Source organism: Pleurodeles waltl, chromosome 3_2 (assembly GCF_031143425.1).
Source record: "Pleurodeles waltl isolate 20211129_DDA chromosome 3_2, aPleWal1.hap1.20221129, whole genome shotgun sequence".
Classification (NCBI taxonomy): domain Eukaryota; kingdom Metazoa; phylum Chordata; class Amphibia; order Caudata; family Salamandridae; genus Pleurodeles; species Pleurodeles waltl.
In genome coordinates, this window is record NC_090441.1 from 141,341,651 (window position 1) to 141,356,547 (window position 14,897).

The window sequence follows — 14,897 nt, forward strand, 5'->3', positions numbered from 1 at the left end:
CAAAGCTATCATATTGTCTAACACTTTCTACTCTCCTTCTGCTTGTTCTATTTAGAGCACAGCATGTTAAGCTTCTAGCTTGCCTATTAGAATCACTGTGGAGACATCAGCCCGCATACCTGAGCAAAGACCTGTGATCTTGGTTCAGCATCTGCAACGAGGCAGTCAGCGTCTAGTTGTGGTTCCCTGGTCGGAATCTCCCTCTTGCGTGTATTGGGACAAGGAAGTGATTTTATAACTAACATGTCATCGTGATCACAAAATGTCCCTACGCAGGAATGCCAAGTCTAAACTCTTACCACGTCTTTCGGCAATGTACCAGACTGTATCCTTGACTGAAGCACAGAGTAAATATGTTATGGAGAACTCCAGTGCTGAAGTAGGCAAAACAGTGTGATATGAATAAAAAAACAACACCGTAGAACTGGCTATTTGAAAAATAACAGTACGAAGCCTAATAAAAAGCATGTAGAGCAAAGTGCACAGAGGCTCTAAGCTGTCAGCAAATGAATAAAATATATTCAGGGCAAAGTGCACAAAGGCCTAAAGCCTGAAGCTAAAGCGCAATGAATACGTAAAACTAACCACACTACATTCTCAATAGTGCTGACCAGAGTGTTGTCTGCCCTGTTTAAACACATGTGCAGCTACATCGTTTTCCCCCAGGTTGAGGATTTGGCCACAGTGAAAGCTGACTTCTATGTAATGGGACATATCCCCAATATCATTGGGGCTATAGATGGAACACATATTGCATTTGTCCCCCCACCCCGGCAAAATGAACAGGTGTTCAGAAATTGAAAGAGTTTTCACTACATGAATGTCCAGATGGTGTGCCTGACGGACCAGTACATCTCCCATGTCAGTGCAAAGTATCCAGGCTTGGTGCATGATGTTTTTATCCTGAGGAATAGCAGCATCCCAAATGTGATGGCCCAGAGGCACAGGGACTGGCTAATAGGTGAGCCCTGGTTCCCACCCAGTGGATGTTGGTATATGGGTATGGTGTTGGCCATATGGAATAGTGTGTGGCTAAACGTTGTCCTTCGATATTTGCAGGTGACTCTGGTTATCCCAACCTCTTATGCTACTGACCCCTGTGAGGAATGCCAGGACAAGGGCAGAGGAACGTTAAAGTGAGGCACATGGGCGAACAAGAAGGATTATAGAAAGGACCTTCGGCCTCCTGAAGGCCAGGTTTCGGTGCCTCCATCTAACAGGTGGATCCCTGTGCTACTCACCCAAGAAGGTCTGCCAGATCATCGGCACATGCTGTATGTTGCACAACCTTGCTTTGTGACGCCATGTGCCTTGTCTGCAGGAGGAGGAGGCTGGAGATGGCTGTGTGGCAGCAGTGGATCCCGTGGACAGTGAAGATGAGGAGGCAGAGGATGAGGACAACAGAAGTGCAATTATTCATCAATACTTTCAATGAGATACAGGTAAGAGAGTGTTAATACACACATAGTTGACAGTTCGATGTGTGACATTGTCACTGGCAGGCTGTGTATTCCTACTTCTATGCCCACTCACTGAATCCTTTGGCATCTCTTTTTGCAGCTGTTTGTGCCTCACTATTGCTCCTGGTATGTTCAGTGCAGCCAACTACAGGTCTTTCCTATGTAAGCATTACTGTACAGTTGATTTGCAAGGTATGAACCTGGTTAAACATATACATTTTGAAAAACGTTGACATACACCATACTTGTATTTTATCAAAGTGTGTTTATTGCAGTGCTCTGAAGAAGAGGGGGTAGTGCAATGTGCTGGAGTGATGATGGAGGAAGGTCCAGGTTAGAGTCCAGTCTATTGGTATCACAGTTGCATTGTCCAAGGGGGCATAGGAAGGGGAACAATGGCAGTTCAAGGTGGACAGGGTGACAGAGTGGGACACAAGGGTGACAATGAGAAGAGTCTTATTTTCTGGCGGGGTCTTGGCAATAGTCTCTGGCTTCTGGCTGGATTGCAGGGAACATTTGTGGGGTGGTTCTCCTTCTGCAGGGGGAAGGGTGCTGGTAGCCTGTTGGTCCTGTGGCGGGGCTTCCTGTCCACTATTGGCAGCGGAGGTGGAGGGCTGTTCACTGGTTTGGCTAGTGTCAGGGGCCCGGTGGTGTGCCACTGCCTCCCTTATACTGTTGGCCATGTCTGCCAGCACCCATGCAATGGAGACCAGGGTGGTGTTGCTGGCCTTCAAGTCCTCCCTGATCCCCAGGTACTGTCCCTCCTGCAGCCGCATGTTCTCCTGCAACTTGTCCAGGATCTGGCCCAGCGTATCCTGGGAATGTTGGTATGCTCCCAGGATCGCAGTGAGTGCTTCCTGGAGGGTTGGTTCCCTGGGCCTGTCCTCCCCCTGTCACACAGCAGTCCTCCCAGCTTCCCTGTTGTCCTGTGCCTCTGTCCCCTGAACCGTGTGCCCACTGCCACTGACCCCAGGTCCCTGATTGTCCTGTGTTTGTGGGGTGGCCAGGGGTCCCTGTAGTGGTGGACACACTGATGATTGACGTGTCCTGGGGACAGAGGTATGGGCCCGCTGGGTGGGTGCTGTGGTAGTGTTTCCCGAGGGGGGAGGCTCTGTGGTGGTATGAGAGTGTGCCTGGGTAACTGACTGTCCGGAGGTCCCTGATGGGCCAGGTTGGTCATCCAGGTCCAGGCAACCAGAGCTGCTGTCATCACTGAGGGCATCTTCTGGAGGGGACTGAATGTTTCTGGCACCTCTTCACTGGTGACATTGGGTGGGTTACCTGTGGGGATGTAAATCCAGTGTTATTGTTTCTACGTGTGACATATTGTGCATGGGTGTGTTGCCCTCTATAGTTGTTATTGCCCTGGCAGCTTTCCCTTGTGTGAGTTGTTATTTGGTGGGCTATGTGATTCTCTCTAGTGTGCATGCTGTGGTGATAGGTGTCCATGCATTGGTGTTGCATGCAGGGCTTGGCATTGGGATGAGTGGATTGTGATGGTGGGGTGTGTGGGAGGTGGTGGAGTGATGGGTGTGGGGGTGACGGTGGGGGTATGTGATGGCATGCAGGTAGGGGGTGATAGTAGTAGGGAATTGAGTCCAGTCCTCCTGCTACTCCTGCCAGGCCCTCAGGATGCAGTATTGCCAAGACTTGCTCCTCCCATGTTGGTAGTTGTGGGAGAGGAGGGGGGGTCAACTGCCAGTCCTCTGTACAGCGAGTTGGTGTCTTGCTGCTATGGAACACACCTTCCCCTGAAGGTCGTTCCACCTCTTCCTGATGTCATCCCTTGTTCTGGGGTGGTGTCTCACGACGTTGACCCTGTCCATGATTCTCCGTCATAGCTCCATCTTCCTAGCAATGGATATCTGCTGCACCTGTGATCCAAATAGCTGTGGCTCTACCCGGATGTTTTCCTCCACCACGACCCTTAGCTCCTCCTCAGAGAACCTGGGGTGTCGTTGTGGTGTGAGTGGTGTGGGTGAAGGTGTGTAGGATGATGTGTTGGGGTGTGCATAGTGAGATTCTTGGGAGGTGTATAGGTGATGGTGGTACGTGGCTCTGGTTGTGTGAGTGCTCTTGCTGTCTCTCTCTCTGGTGGAAATTGTTTGCAGTCATAAAGGGTTGTGAGTAATATGTGTGTGTTTTATAGTGGGGTGGGTCTGTGGGTGTGATGTGTGTATGGGTGTCAGGTGTGTGTAGTTTGAATTGAGCAATGTAGTGTTGTTTTGTATGTGTGTGTGTGTGTTTTGAGCGCAGCAGTATGTACCGCCAATGGTTTACCGCCATTGAATGTCCGCCGTGATGATTCGTGGGTCATAATTTTGTGGGCATTGTTCTGTTGGCATAATGGTGTGGGTTTTGCTACTGCCAGTTTATCACTGACCTTTGGGCTGGCGGACTTGTGTGTGTGTCTGTATAGTGACAGATTGGTATGTGTGTATGAGACTTTTTGCTAATGAGAGAAAAGGGTAAGTTCAGCACGATTCCCCTGAGAAGTTGCAATATAGAGTCCATGCGTAAGGCAGCCAGAAATCTCTTTTGCTTTCTGAGTTTTGATGAGGTACTACTTGTGAGACGGGAGAGTTAGGCTAACAGTTACGACTTGTTGTAGGAGTAACTCAGTCACTTACAAACAAAAGTGCTGTCTCCCCTAAACCAGCAGTCTCTCTAAGGAGCGAGAGTCCATCTATGACACTACAATACAATAAAAAACACACATCACAATAGTCAAGGGGGCGTGGCCTAGCGGTCAAACATGGCGACCGTGCTTTTGGCGAGCTCCTAACAGCCAATCCAATATCCTACAAAATCCTGGGTACGTCTCCTCTGAAACCTACTACAGTCATGCCTAGGGGGCCAGGGAGCACTGAGGGTCGGCCCGGTGGAGGGAGAAGCATGGCAGAGGAGACAAGTTTGTGAGCCCTCATCAGATGGTGCATGACGACCCAGGCCCTTGCGTGACACATATGGACCCGGGTGGCAGCTGTGAAAAGTGCGGCCTGCTTGGAGTCAGCTTGGTGCCAGCAGGATCGGCTGTCATACTGGGCCACAGGTGGCTGTTGAGGCCTGGCCTGTGGCGGGCTGTAGCTGATGCAGCAGATGCTCTGCAGATATAGTCATGGGGTTGCCTCTGGGGTGGCCTGCCAGTGCATTCTTGCGCTTGTCCCTGCTCACTGGGCAGGGTGGTGCGGCTTTGAGCTGGGTCTTAGACCCGTCCGCTGGTGAGGTCGCCGTCGGCCACTGAAAGTGATCTTGGGCCCCAGCAGGATTGGGCCTACACACTCCTCACATTTCCCTCATTGAGCCTCATCATTGGACTCATAAACCTGCTGGTCCTGATTACTGTAGCTCTAGAAATTCTCAGCAACCACTTGCCACTCGCTACCTCATTGTTCTCAGCGGCCTGCCTGAACATATGCCATAGAATCAGATGCGATTTTGCTGAATGGGCAGTGGTGGGCCATATTGTTTTCTCCCATCTCCCCCCAGCCTGTGCCCCGGATAGCGTATAGCCTGGTGGGCCACTTTGCAGCAGGGTGGTGCTGTGGACGGGCCTGGGCAGGAAAGGCCTGCCTGCACATATATATACATGTCCAAACCAAGCAGCTCCACTACAGAGCCAGGGGCACTCTTGGATTCCACTTCGTCAGCCCAGCATGATGCATCTCCGCGAAGTGCCTTCTTCAGATGCTAGAAATTACAGGACCCACGCCCACTAGTGTTTAAATATGTTTTTACTCCTCCTTCAATTCATTCATGATTACAAACAGACTTAATTTCCCATAATGCACCAAGCTGGATATGCTGCCACTCTGATTATATATGCATATATATATATATATATATATATATATATATATATATATATATATATATATATATATATATATATATATATATTTATATATTCTGAGGCAGTGTTCTACAAACGTCACAGGGCTCCCTAGCCGCCTACTCAAATAGTGCTAGCATTGACAGTTCTTCTGTGACTGCTTGTGCTGCCACAAGGGAACCCAGTTTTGGGGAAGTCTGATGGGTCAGAGGGGCCTCTACCGCTGGATGCGCTACTTGACCGGACCACTAAAGTGACCTCATCATGTCAAAGGACAAACTACCGAGCTCCACCGCCCATCAGAGTACTATGGACAAATATATTGGACCTGGGGCCAGAGCCTCCGACTCTGGAGAGGCTCCAAAGGCTGATCCTGACAACGCAGCACTCTTACGGCCGTTACCCAGCCGAGAAACGTGTTAGATGGCAAAATAGGCGCAGTGCGCTCAGAAATGACTTTATTACGCCAAGACCTACGAAACGCAGTTGAGAGGATCAGAGAGACTTAGAGAAGAGTATCCGAAGTCGAGTACAATGTGACATCCCTTTTAGCAAAAAGTCACCACACTCATGACCGTGACCAAGGAACTGGCAGCACGTGTTGAAGATGCGGAGGGATGCGCCAGCCACAACAACTTGTGGTTTGTGGGTTTCCCTGAGGGCTATGAGGGTGACTCCATGCACAAGTTCTTAACCCAATGGATCCATACCTTTATGCTCCCAGACTCTCTGGGCCCCTGTTTTGTGAGAAAGTGAGCCCATAAAGCACTAGTGAGGAAGCCTACCCCACCAAGGTACTAAACTGCAGCCAGTTAACCTGCAAAAATTTATTGACAGAGACGTTATACTTCTTTTTAAATCCCACCACATCATGATATTTCTGGACGTCTATACTAAAATTAAACAGCAACACTGCCGATCCTTTGACGTTGCAAAGAAATGCCTGCGTGACCTTAAAATAAACGATATGCTATTCTTTCCCACTCAAACTCATGTGGTCTTCAACTCTTGAACCATCTTAATCGACACTCTTGAAAAAGTCTTCTTGCGGAATGATGAGACTGTGCCAGTGAAACCTCACACCCTTCCATGCCATGATTCCGACTCGTCCTTGAGCCATAGGCACTCCCAACATGTAAAGTCTAAAGGGAAACGGAGGAACAGATCCCGCTCATCATGAAGGAACAAGCAACAGGCAGATGAACGCTGATGATCCCCCAGAGTCAGGTTGACACGGCCCATACTCTGTGATGTGCCACGGTTGGCCACGGCCATAAGTCAATGTGGAGAAAACATTCCCCCCCCAAGTGTACTCTTGGTGATGACATTTATTTCTTGGCTACTTCTCTGGAGTACTTTGGACTCCAGCTCTCTAGAGAAAGTTTTTGGCTTATTTGTGGGATTTTGGGTCTTCTTGGATAGGTCTGTCTCTTGGCCCCTGTTGGTGCCAGCAAAGGACTCTTTCCACGAAAGATACTTCCATATTTGTGAGGTATTAACGAGGGTGAGGTGGGGGGGGCTTGGTTTAATTATTTGTTGTATGTTGTAATGCACAGGAAAGGGTGCCCCTCTGACTGCAGCCCCTTGCACAGGTGTCTTCATACTCTTTATCCCAGATCCAGATCTCTGATACGGCCCACACGGGCCCCATCAGGCAGCTCCGTGTTATAACGTGGAATGTCCCGGGTGTCTTAGACAAGGTGAAATGTGAAGCAATGCCCTGACAAGCCAATTGCTGCATATAAATATTCTCCTTCTACAGGAAACACACCTCCTGGGGTCAAAATGCCCGTGCTTGGCTGGTTCCAGATATACACATGTATTCAACTCTAGGTTTGTGCGTGGATCCCGGGGGTAGCGGTCCTTGTCCACCACAGGGTTCCGTTCACTTCCATTAGAACTTGGGTTGATACACAAGGCAGATATGTGTTTGTGACAGGCTCCATAGATGAAGAGGCCCTTGTTAGTGCCAGTGTCTATGCCCCTCAACCTTTGGGACAATCCTTTGAAGACCGCACCATAGGCATGTGGGGAGAGTTGCCAGAAGTCCTGGTGGTAGTCGGAGGAGATTAGAATGATGTCATGTCCCCAGAAGTGGATAGATGGCACCTGGGGGGAGAATGACAGGGGAATTTGGGTGTCCAGACTAGGGTCTCTGCTGGCTGCGCTGGGATGGGTGGACACCTGGAGAGCATATTACCCGGATTTGGGATATACAAACTATTCTTAGCGCAAGGTTCCGTTAACTGACTAGATTTCTTGCATGTGCACACTAGCCATTTACATCAAGTTTCTGAGGTCAACATCCTGGGAAACATACTTTTTTACGACTTTTTTATTACGAAAGTCGTGGTTAACGAAAGCGTAACAACGCTTTTTTTAACCACGACTTCGTATTTTTGTGCCTTAACTACGTATGTTCTGAACAACGAACATGCGTGGCTAAGGTACAAAGAAGGGAGTTGGCGAAGGTAAGTGGTGGGTTTAGGTTTTGGGGTGAGGTTGGGGGGGTGGGGCGTTTTTGGTTTTGGGGAGGGGGTGGGGGTTAGGGGGTTTTAGGTTTTGGGGTGGGGTTGGGGGGTGGGGCGTTTTTGGTTTTGGGGAGTGGGTGGGGGGATCAGGGGGTTTTAGGGTGGGGTTGGGGGGTGGGGCGTTTTTGGTTTTGGGGAGTGGGTGGGGGGTCAGGGGTGGGGCGTTTTTGGTTTTGGGGAGTGGGTGAGGGTCAGGGGGTTTTAGGTTTTAGGGTGGGGTTGGGGGGTGGGGCGTTTTTGGTTTTGGGGAGTGGGTGGGGGGTCAGGGGGTTTTAGGTTTTGGGGTGGGGTTGGGGGGGTGGGGTGAGGGATGTAGGGTGAATGGTGCCCATTGCTAATGATTATATCGGGAATGCCTTTACAACGAAATATCGTTGTTAAGGCATTCGTGGTAAAATCATTAGTAGTAAGGATGAGGTTGGTGTTTCGACCTCGTTGTTACGGTTAGTAGTTGTTTTTAATTCGGTGTTCCGTCATATAATCCAACATCCTATCTAAAGGGCTTTATCATGGCTTCATATATGCCCACAGTGTCCTCCCTTTAAATGGAGGCTCTCGTCTTGGCATTTGAGGCACCCATCATATCAGATACATTTACACCGCACCATAACAGAAGGCTTCTCCCTTAATATTGAGACCGCCCCCTCTAAGATAGTACTGTGGGAGGCCATGAAGCCCACGCTTGGGGGCACACATATGATTTTTTGTTCTGTCGAGCACAGGTGCAGATCCCAAGAGCTACCAAGCTGGAAGAATGTGGTCGAGGGGTGGGGGCCAGAGCGGCACACTGACAACTGAGCCTGACCCAACAAAGATACCAACAAATCCTCCTAGATGCGGACAAATATGCTTGGCATGCATCTCAGAGCTGTTCAATGGGTGACAAATACAGTAAGATGCTCCATAGGTTGTGTCAAGTGTCCGTGCGACTGTCCCTGTTCCGGTGGTCCGTGACTTGCAGGGAGAATCGCTGGCAGGTCCCAGGCAAATAGCTGAAAGCTATGTGAACTATAATAAAGATCTTTATGATCAGAGAGTGGTAGTAACTCTAGATCAAATAATGGACTCCTTTGAAGCCTTGCCCATTAGATCCCTGCCGGTGTCCTTTAGTACAGGGCTCGATGAGCCGCTCACAGTAGAGGAGTTAACGGCTTGCCTGGTTCCAGTCCAGGGAGGCCCCTGGGACCCAATGGTTTTTCCAGCAAACTCCTCAAAGCTTATATGCCACAATCGGGGGCACACCCCCTTGATGTGATCCATACAGCGCAAAATGTTTTGCAGCTCCCTCCAGATTGCAGACACGGCAAAATTATTGTATTTCACAAGCAAGGATGCCCACCGGAGGCTCATTCATCATACCATCCCATCTCCCTCCTCAACATCGACGTCAAAGTTCTTGATAAGGACCTGGCTATTAGACAGATGGAGTATGTGCCTGTCCTGGTCCATCCGGATCAGGCCAGTTTTATGCCCTATCGGGCCACCTGCCGTAATACACAGCGTGCCTAAAATGCCATGGCAGGCCAAATGGGTCCCCCTTCAACGTTGCTATTAGCAGACATCGATAAGCCTTTGATTCCGTGAGTTGGAAGTACCTATTTGAGCTCCTCCAGTGTCTTAATTTTGGGCCCCGGCTCCTCTCCTTTTTACGATTGCTATCTACCAACTTGACTGCCTCGGTCCGCGTGGCAGGGGCTGTCTATATCCTGTTCCCTATCAGACGGGCCACCAGACAGGGGTGCCCCTTGTCACCCTTATTATTTAGATTTCAAAGGATCCCTTGGCCCTTTGGGTTCGGATGGATGCCCAGGTATGGGGCTTTGAGTTGTCAGCGGGGTTGTCTGACAGAATTGCCCTATATGCTGACGACATGCTATTCTTCATGACAGACCCCGAGATCTCGGGTCCTTGCATTTTACAAATTATGAGAGTCTTCGGTGAAACCTCTTGACTATATATGAACATTAGTAAGTCAGTACTGTTTCCACTAAGTGGTCGGCTGTGCGACACGGGGTGGGCCTCGAAACTGACATTGGCTGTTGGTTGGTTTAAATACCTTGGGGTGTTCCTTTCGCCTGATCCAATATTCTCTCTGGACCGACAACCTGGCCCCATTGTTTCCACGTAGGAGGGAGAGATCAAGTCTTGGTCCATGCCGCCCCTGTCACTACTTGGCCATCTTTAAGATGGTCTCTTTGCTGCGAGTTGCATACCAACTTCAGAGCTACCCTTATACTATTCATCTCTATTGGTTCCGGCAGAAGAATGCCTCCTGGTTCAATTCCTGTGGGGTGGTAGTGCATTCCGCATAGCCCTCCGTACCTGCTTCCAGTCTACATTCTGAGGTGACATTGCCACCAATGATGTTCAATCATACTATGCCACTTCCCATCTTCAGGTTCTCAATGACTGGTGGTACGGGCCATTAAATTATCTGGCCTAAGCCACTGAAAGATGGGCAATAGGCGACACTGATATACTTGACCTGATATACAGTGGAATGAATATGGACTGCCTTCTTCTGGTGACTAGAGTAATAGTGCCGATGTGGAGCTCAACACTCCGGAGAATGGGTTGGTGGCAGCGATTGATGTGGGAGACACTGACGTGGCGGGGTACTTTCCTCCCACAAGTTGCTCGGTTGGAGGGCTTTCAGGAGTGGGATCAGATTGGCATCTCAACACTGGGGGATTTATTAAGGGGCAGTACACTTAAATGGTTTCAGCAATACCAAACCGAATATGTGATGCATTGCAGCCAATTCTATAAATCTTTGTAGCTGCGCCATGCTATCTCCCCTTATCTACGAAACCTCTCAAATCTCCCAGAATTTAACCATCTTGAGAGCAAGCTACTGATGGGTGATTTAATAAGTCACGAAATGTTCACAATTTATCAATCCCTCATCACCAACAGTTCCACCATGCTGCCTGCCCTCCGAGCAGTGTGACAGGCTGATATCAGTGACATTGACGATGATGACAGGAGGCCCTCGAAGCAACTAGGGGCGCAACAATATCATCCCACTTGAGACTGATACAATTGAGATATCTTCATAGGGGCTACTACACAAGGTGCCATCTGTGGCACATGGGTCTCATAGGCTCTCCCACATGTTTACATTGTGAGACTGAAGTTGGCACATTTATTCCTACTGGGTGGAGCTGTATTGCCCTGATGCGCTTCTGGAGAGGCGTAGTGTTGTGTTTGAGTAAGGTTCTTGCCTGGGTTGTTCCATTTGTCCCGAAGATGCTTCTCCTCCATAGCACAAGGAGGGAACAGATGCAAACATAATGTATTATTTCTCTGGCTTACGCTGTAAAAAAGAGATATTGCACAAAAGTGGGACGCCAGTGAATTGCCGTCCGTGGAGGTTTGGAAGCAGGGGAGGGATTTATGTATGGGGCTGGAGGTGGCGGTGTCCTAGGCTAGGGGCTGTGTCCAGAAACATCAAAAGATTTGGCAGAGATGAGCAGATTACTAAGAATTGATCTTGAAGCCGGTCCGCGTGCCTGAACTGCTATTGGATACTGTGATTGGATACTATGGCCAGAGGGGACAGGGAGCCGCGCAGTGATCTGGAACTGGTGGGGGAGATGGGAATTTTTGGTCCATTTCTTTGCATTTTTATGTCATAGGGGTCTTACCCTTTAGAGTCGTCTTCGTATGTATGGCCCGCTTGGGTCTTTATTCACAGTAAGAACCCAGTAAAATTCGTTATAAAAAAAATCTTCACAAACGGTTTTGAAATATACTTTGCTATGGTTGCATCTTCCTTGGAAGTTGTACGCACCCAAACAGTGGAGGACTGACTCTTCGTGTCGGGGAGTGTAAAAAGGGGTTGGGAAGCGGCTCTTTGCAGACGCTGTTTTGCATTAACTGTGCTCTGGGGCTTTTACAGCCAGTAGCTCAGTCATTAACTAGTTTTTCCTCTTTTCCAAGTTATGATCTTAAACCTTCATGTGTTTCAGTGCTAAATGGCATCCCTATTTTATGCCATTTCATCCACACAGAGGAAGACAAAGCCTTGAAGTTTAATTTTGGACTGAAATGCAAATTTTTCAGAAATGCTGAAGGTAGCAATGGATGTTTTATTTTCATCTCATAACTTTATTTTCCTCAACTAGATTCAGTTTTCGATGACTTTGAAAGCCACCTTAACACCTAACCTGATGCATTATTCATGACACTAAATAATGTAAATATGGTTTATAGGAGGTTAAAGTAAAACTTCTTTCCAGCACAGGTCATAACTATTTAATATTCTGACATGGCATGTGCTTCATGAATATTAATGGCAGATGAAAACACACACTGACCTGAAAATGGGGGCTATTTTTTAAAAGTGAGGGAATCCGGATTCATATTAACAAACACGGAAAATACAAATGTGAAAATAGAGAAAACAACCACTTGGACTCAGACGTCGTAAAATTTCTGCAATGGTCAGATTACAGCTATGAATTTATGCCATTGGCTAGACATGTTTAGGATGCCTTATTGACGCAGCGGGTGTTGACGCATCCTGCAAGTAAGCATGATGCACTCATTGACGAGGTCAGAGTTACATAAAAAGATTAAGGGCCTCTCCAGGTTCCGTACATTCTATTTGAAAGGCTGAACTGGACGCTAGGGCCTTGATTGCGAAACACCCTTAATCAGGAAGTTAAGAATTCTGTATGCCAAGAAGTCAAACGAAGGTACAGGACTTTATTGCAGATTTCCAGTATATACAAATAATATAGATTTACATACATATAATCTAAATAAAGCTAATGTGCACAGTCCGTGATTGCAATAGATATCATTTGGGGTTTGCATCAGGGAGCCCTGGCTTGCCTTTTGCGACTCATGGCGCTGGTGTTGTGACCTCTGGGCCCAAAATCAGAATCAAAAACACAGTAGGGGCTTAAACGATTGAATTTTGGGTACGTTCACTTTAAATTTTCTTCACATTTTTATAACACTAACAGTTAAGAATAATAATAGTCTACTACTCACGATTAGTATAATAAAAAAGCAGGACATGAGGCAGGAACATGACCATCCCTTAAGGTGGAGGCAAGCGAAAATGCTTTTAAATGTATGTTTTGTGTGTACTTGCTGGTGAGACAGTGTTGTGTGTGAAAGAGTATATGTATGTGTTTGGGTAAACGTGTGTAAGTCTGAGTGAGTAAGTGACATTGTGTGAAAGGTAGTGCGTCAGAATGAGTGAGGGGCAAGGAGGATGAATGAATCAGAATGAGTGAGTGAGAGCAAAAGTGACTGCAAGTGACTGACAGTGGATGAGTCAGAATGAATAAGAATGAGTGTGTGTGAGTGATATGGAGTGAACTGAGAGTGAGTGTGAGCGTGAGAATAAGAGACAGTGAGGGCCATATTTATACTTTTTGACGCACAACTGCGTCAACGCAGTTGTGCGTCAGAATTTTTTACCGCCGGCTAACGCCATTCCAACGCACCATGCGGGCACCTTATTTAAGGAATGACGTTAGCCGGTGCTGCGGACTGGTCTGAGTAAAAAAAAATGACGCACACCAGGCAGCGCCATCGTAGGGGACAATGGGGGTTGTGCGACAAAAAATGGTGCACGTCAGATCTGAGGCAAAAATCAGGCCTCAAACCGGACTTGCAACATTTTTTTTTACGCACAACCCCCATTGACATGACTCCTGTCTTAGCAAGGACAGGAGTCATGCCCCCTTGCCCAATGGCCATGCCAAGGGGACTTCTGTCCCCTGGACATGGTCATTGGGCATAGTGGCATATAGGGGGGCCCATTGAGGCCCCCCTATGCCACTTAAAAAAAAAACCTTAAAAAATACTTACCTGAACTTACCTTTACTTACCTGGGATGGGTCGCGCCATCCATGGGTGTCCTCCAGCGGTGAGCGAGGGTGTCCCTGGGGGCAGGGGAGGGCACCTCTGGACTCCTTCCAAGCGCACATATCCCTTAACGCCTGCCCTGACCCAGGCGTTAAAAAACGGCACACATCAGGCTGTGCGCCGTTTTATAAGGCCCACCCCCTCCTATGCGTCAAAATGACGCTGGGGTATAAATAAGGCGCACAGGCCTTAAAGTCATTTTTTGGAAGGGAACGCCTACCTTGCATATCATTAACGCAAGGCAGTTTCCCGCTTCCAAAATATAATGCTCATGGTGGAATTTTGACGTCCGTGGGGTCGGGCGTCAAGTTTAAATATTGGGCAAGGTTTGCGCCGAATGTGCGTCAAAATTTTTGACGCACATTCAGCGCAAACAGAGTATAAATATCCCCCTGAGTGTTACTGTGAGCAAGAATGAGTGAGTGTGAATGACTGTTTGAAAGAATGAGTGAGTGCAAGTGAGTCAGAGTGAGTGAAGCTAAGAATAAATATGAGATAAAGGGAGTGAGAATAAGTGAGAGCGAGCGAGAATAAAGGTGAGTAAGAGTGAATACAAGCGTATGTGAATGAGTGAGTCAGAGTAAGAATGTATGAGAGTGAGCGAGTACAAATGAGAGAATGAGTGAGAGAGGAAGAGTGAGTGCTAGATAGTGAAGTGAGAATGATTAAGTGCAAGTCAATGAGAATGAATTGGTGACTGTGAATATAAATGAGTGTGAAAGAATGTGAGTGTGAGTGAGAATGTGTTTTATTGACTGAGTGTTGCATTCACCCTGGCATAATTTAGGTATTTCTTGACTTATAGAGACTCTGAGTCCAAAATAGAGGCACTGGTACACTAGAGAAAATTATGAGCAGGACAAATGCATTTAACAAAATACCATCAACGGTGTGCAGGAGGTCAATTTTGGTATAATCGTCACTGTCGGAAATGGCCCTTTTTGCAGGGTCATCCCCAGCCTTTTGGCCTCCTGCCTCCTATTTTTTCTGACCTGCTGCTTTTGGCTTTTGAACTCGGAGCACTTTACCACTGCTAACCAGTGCCAAAGTGAGTATGCTCTCTGTGTAAATTGTATGTAATTGGTTTATCAATGATTGGCATATTTGATTTACTAGTAAGTCCCTAGTAAAGTGCACTACTGGTGCCAGGGCCTGTAAATCAAATGCTACTAGTGGGCCTGCAGCCCT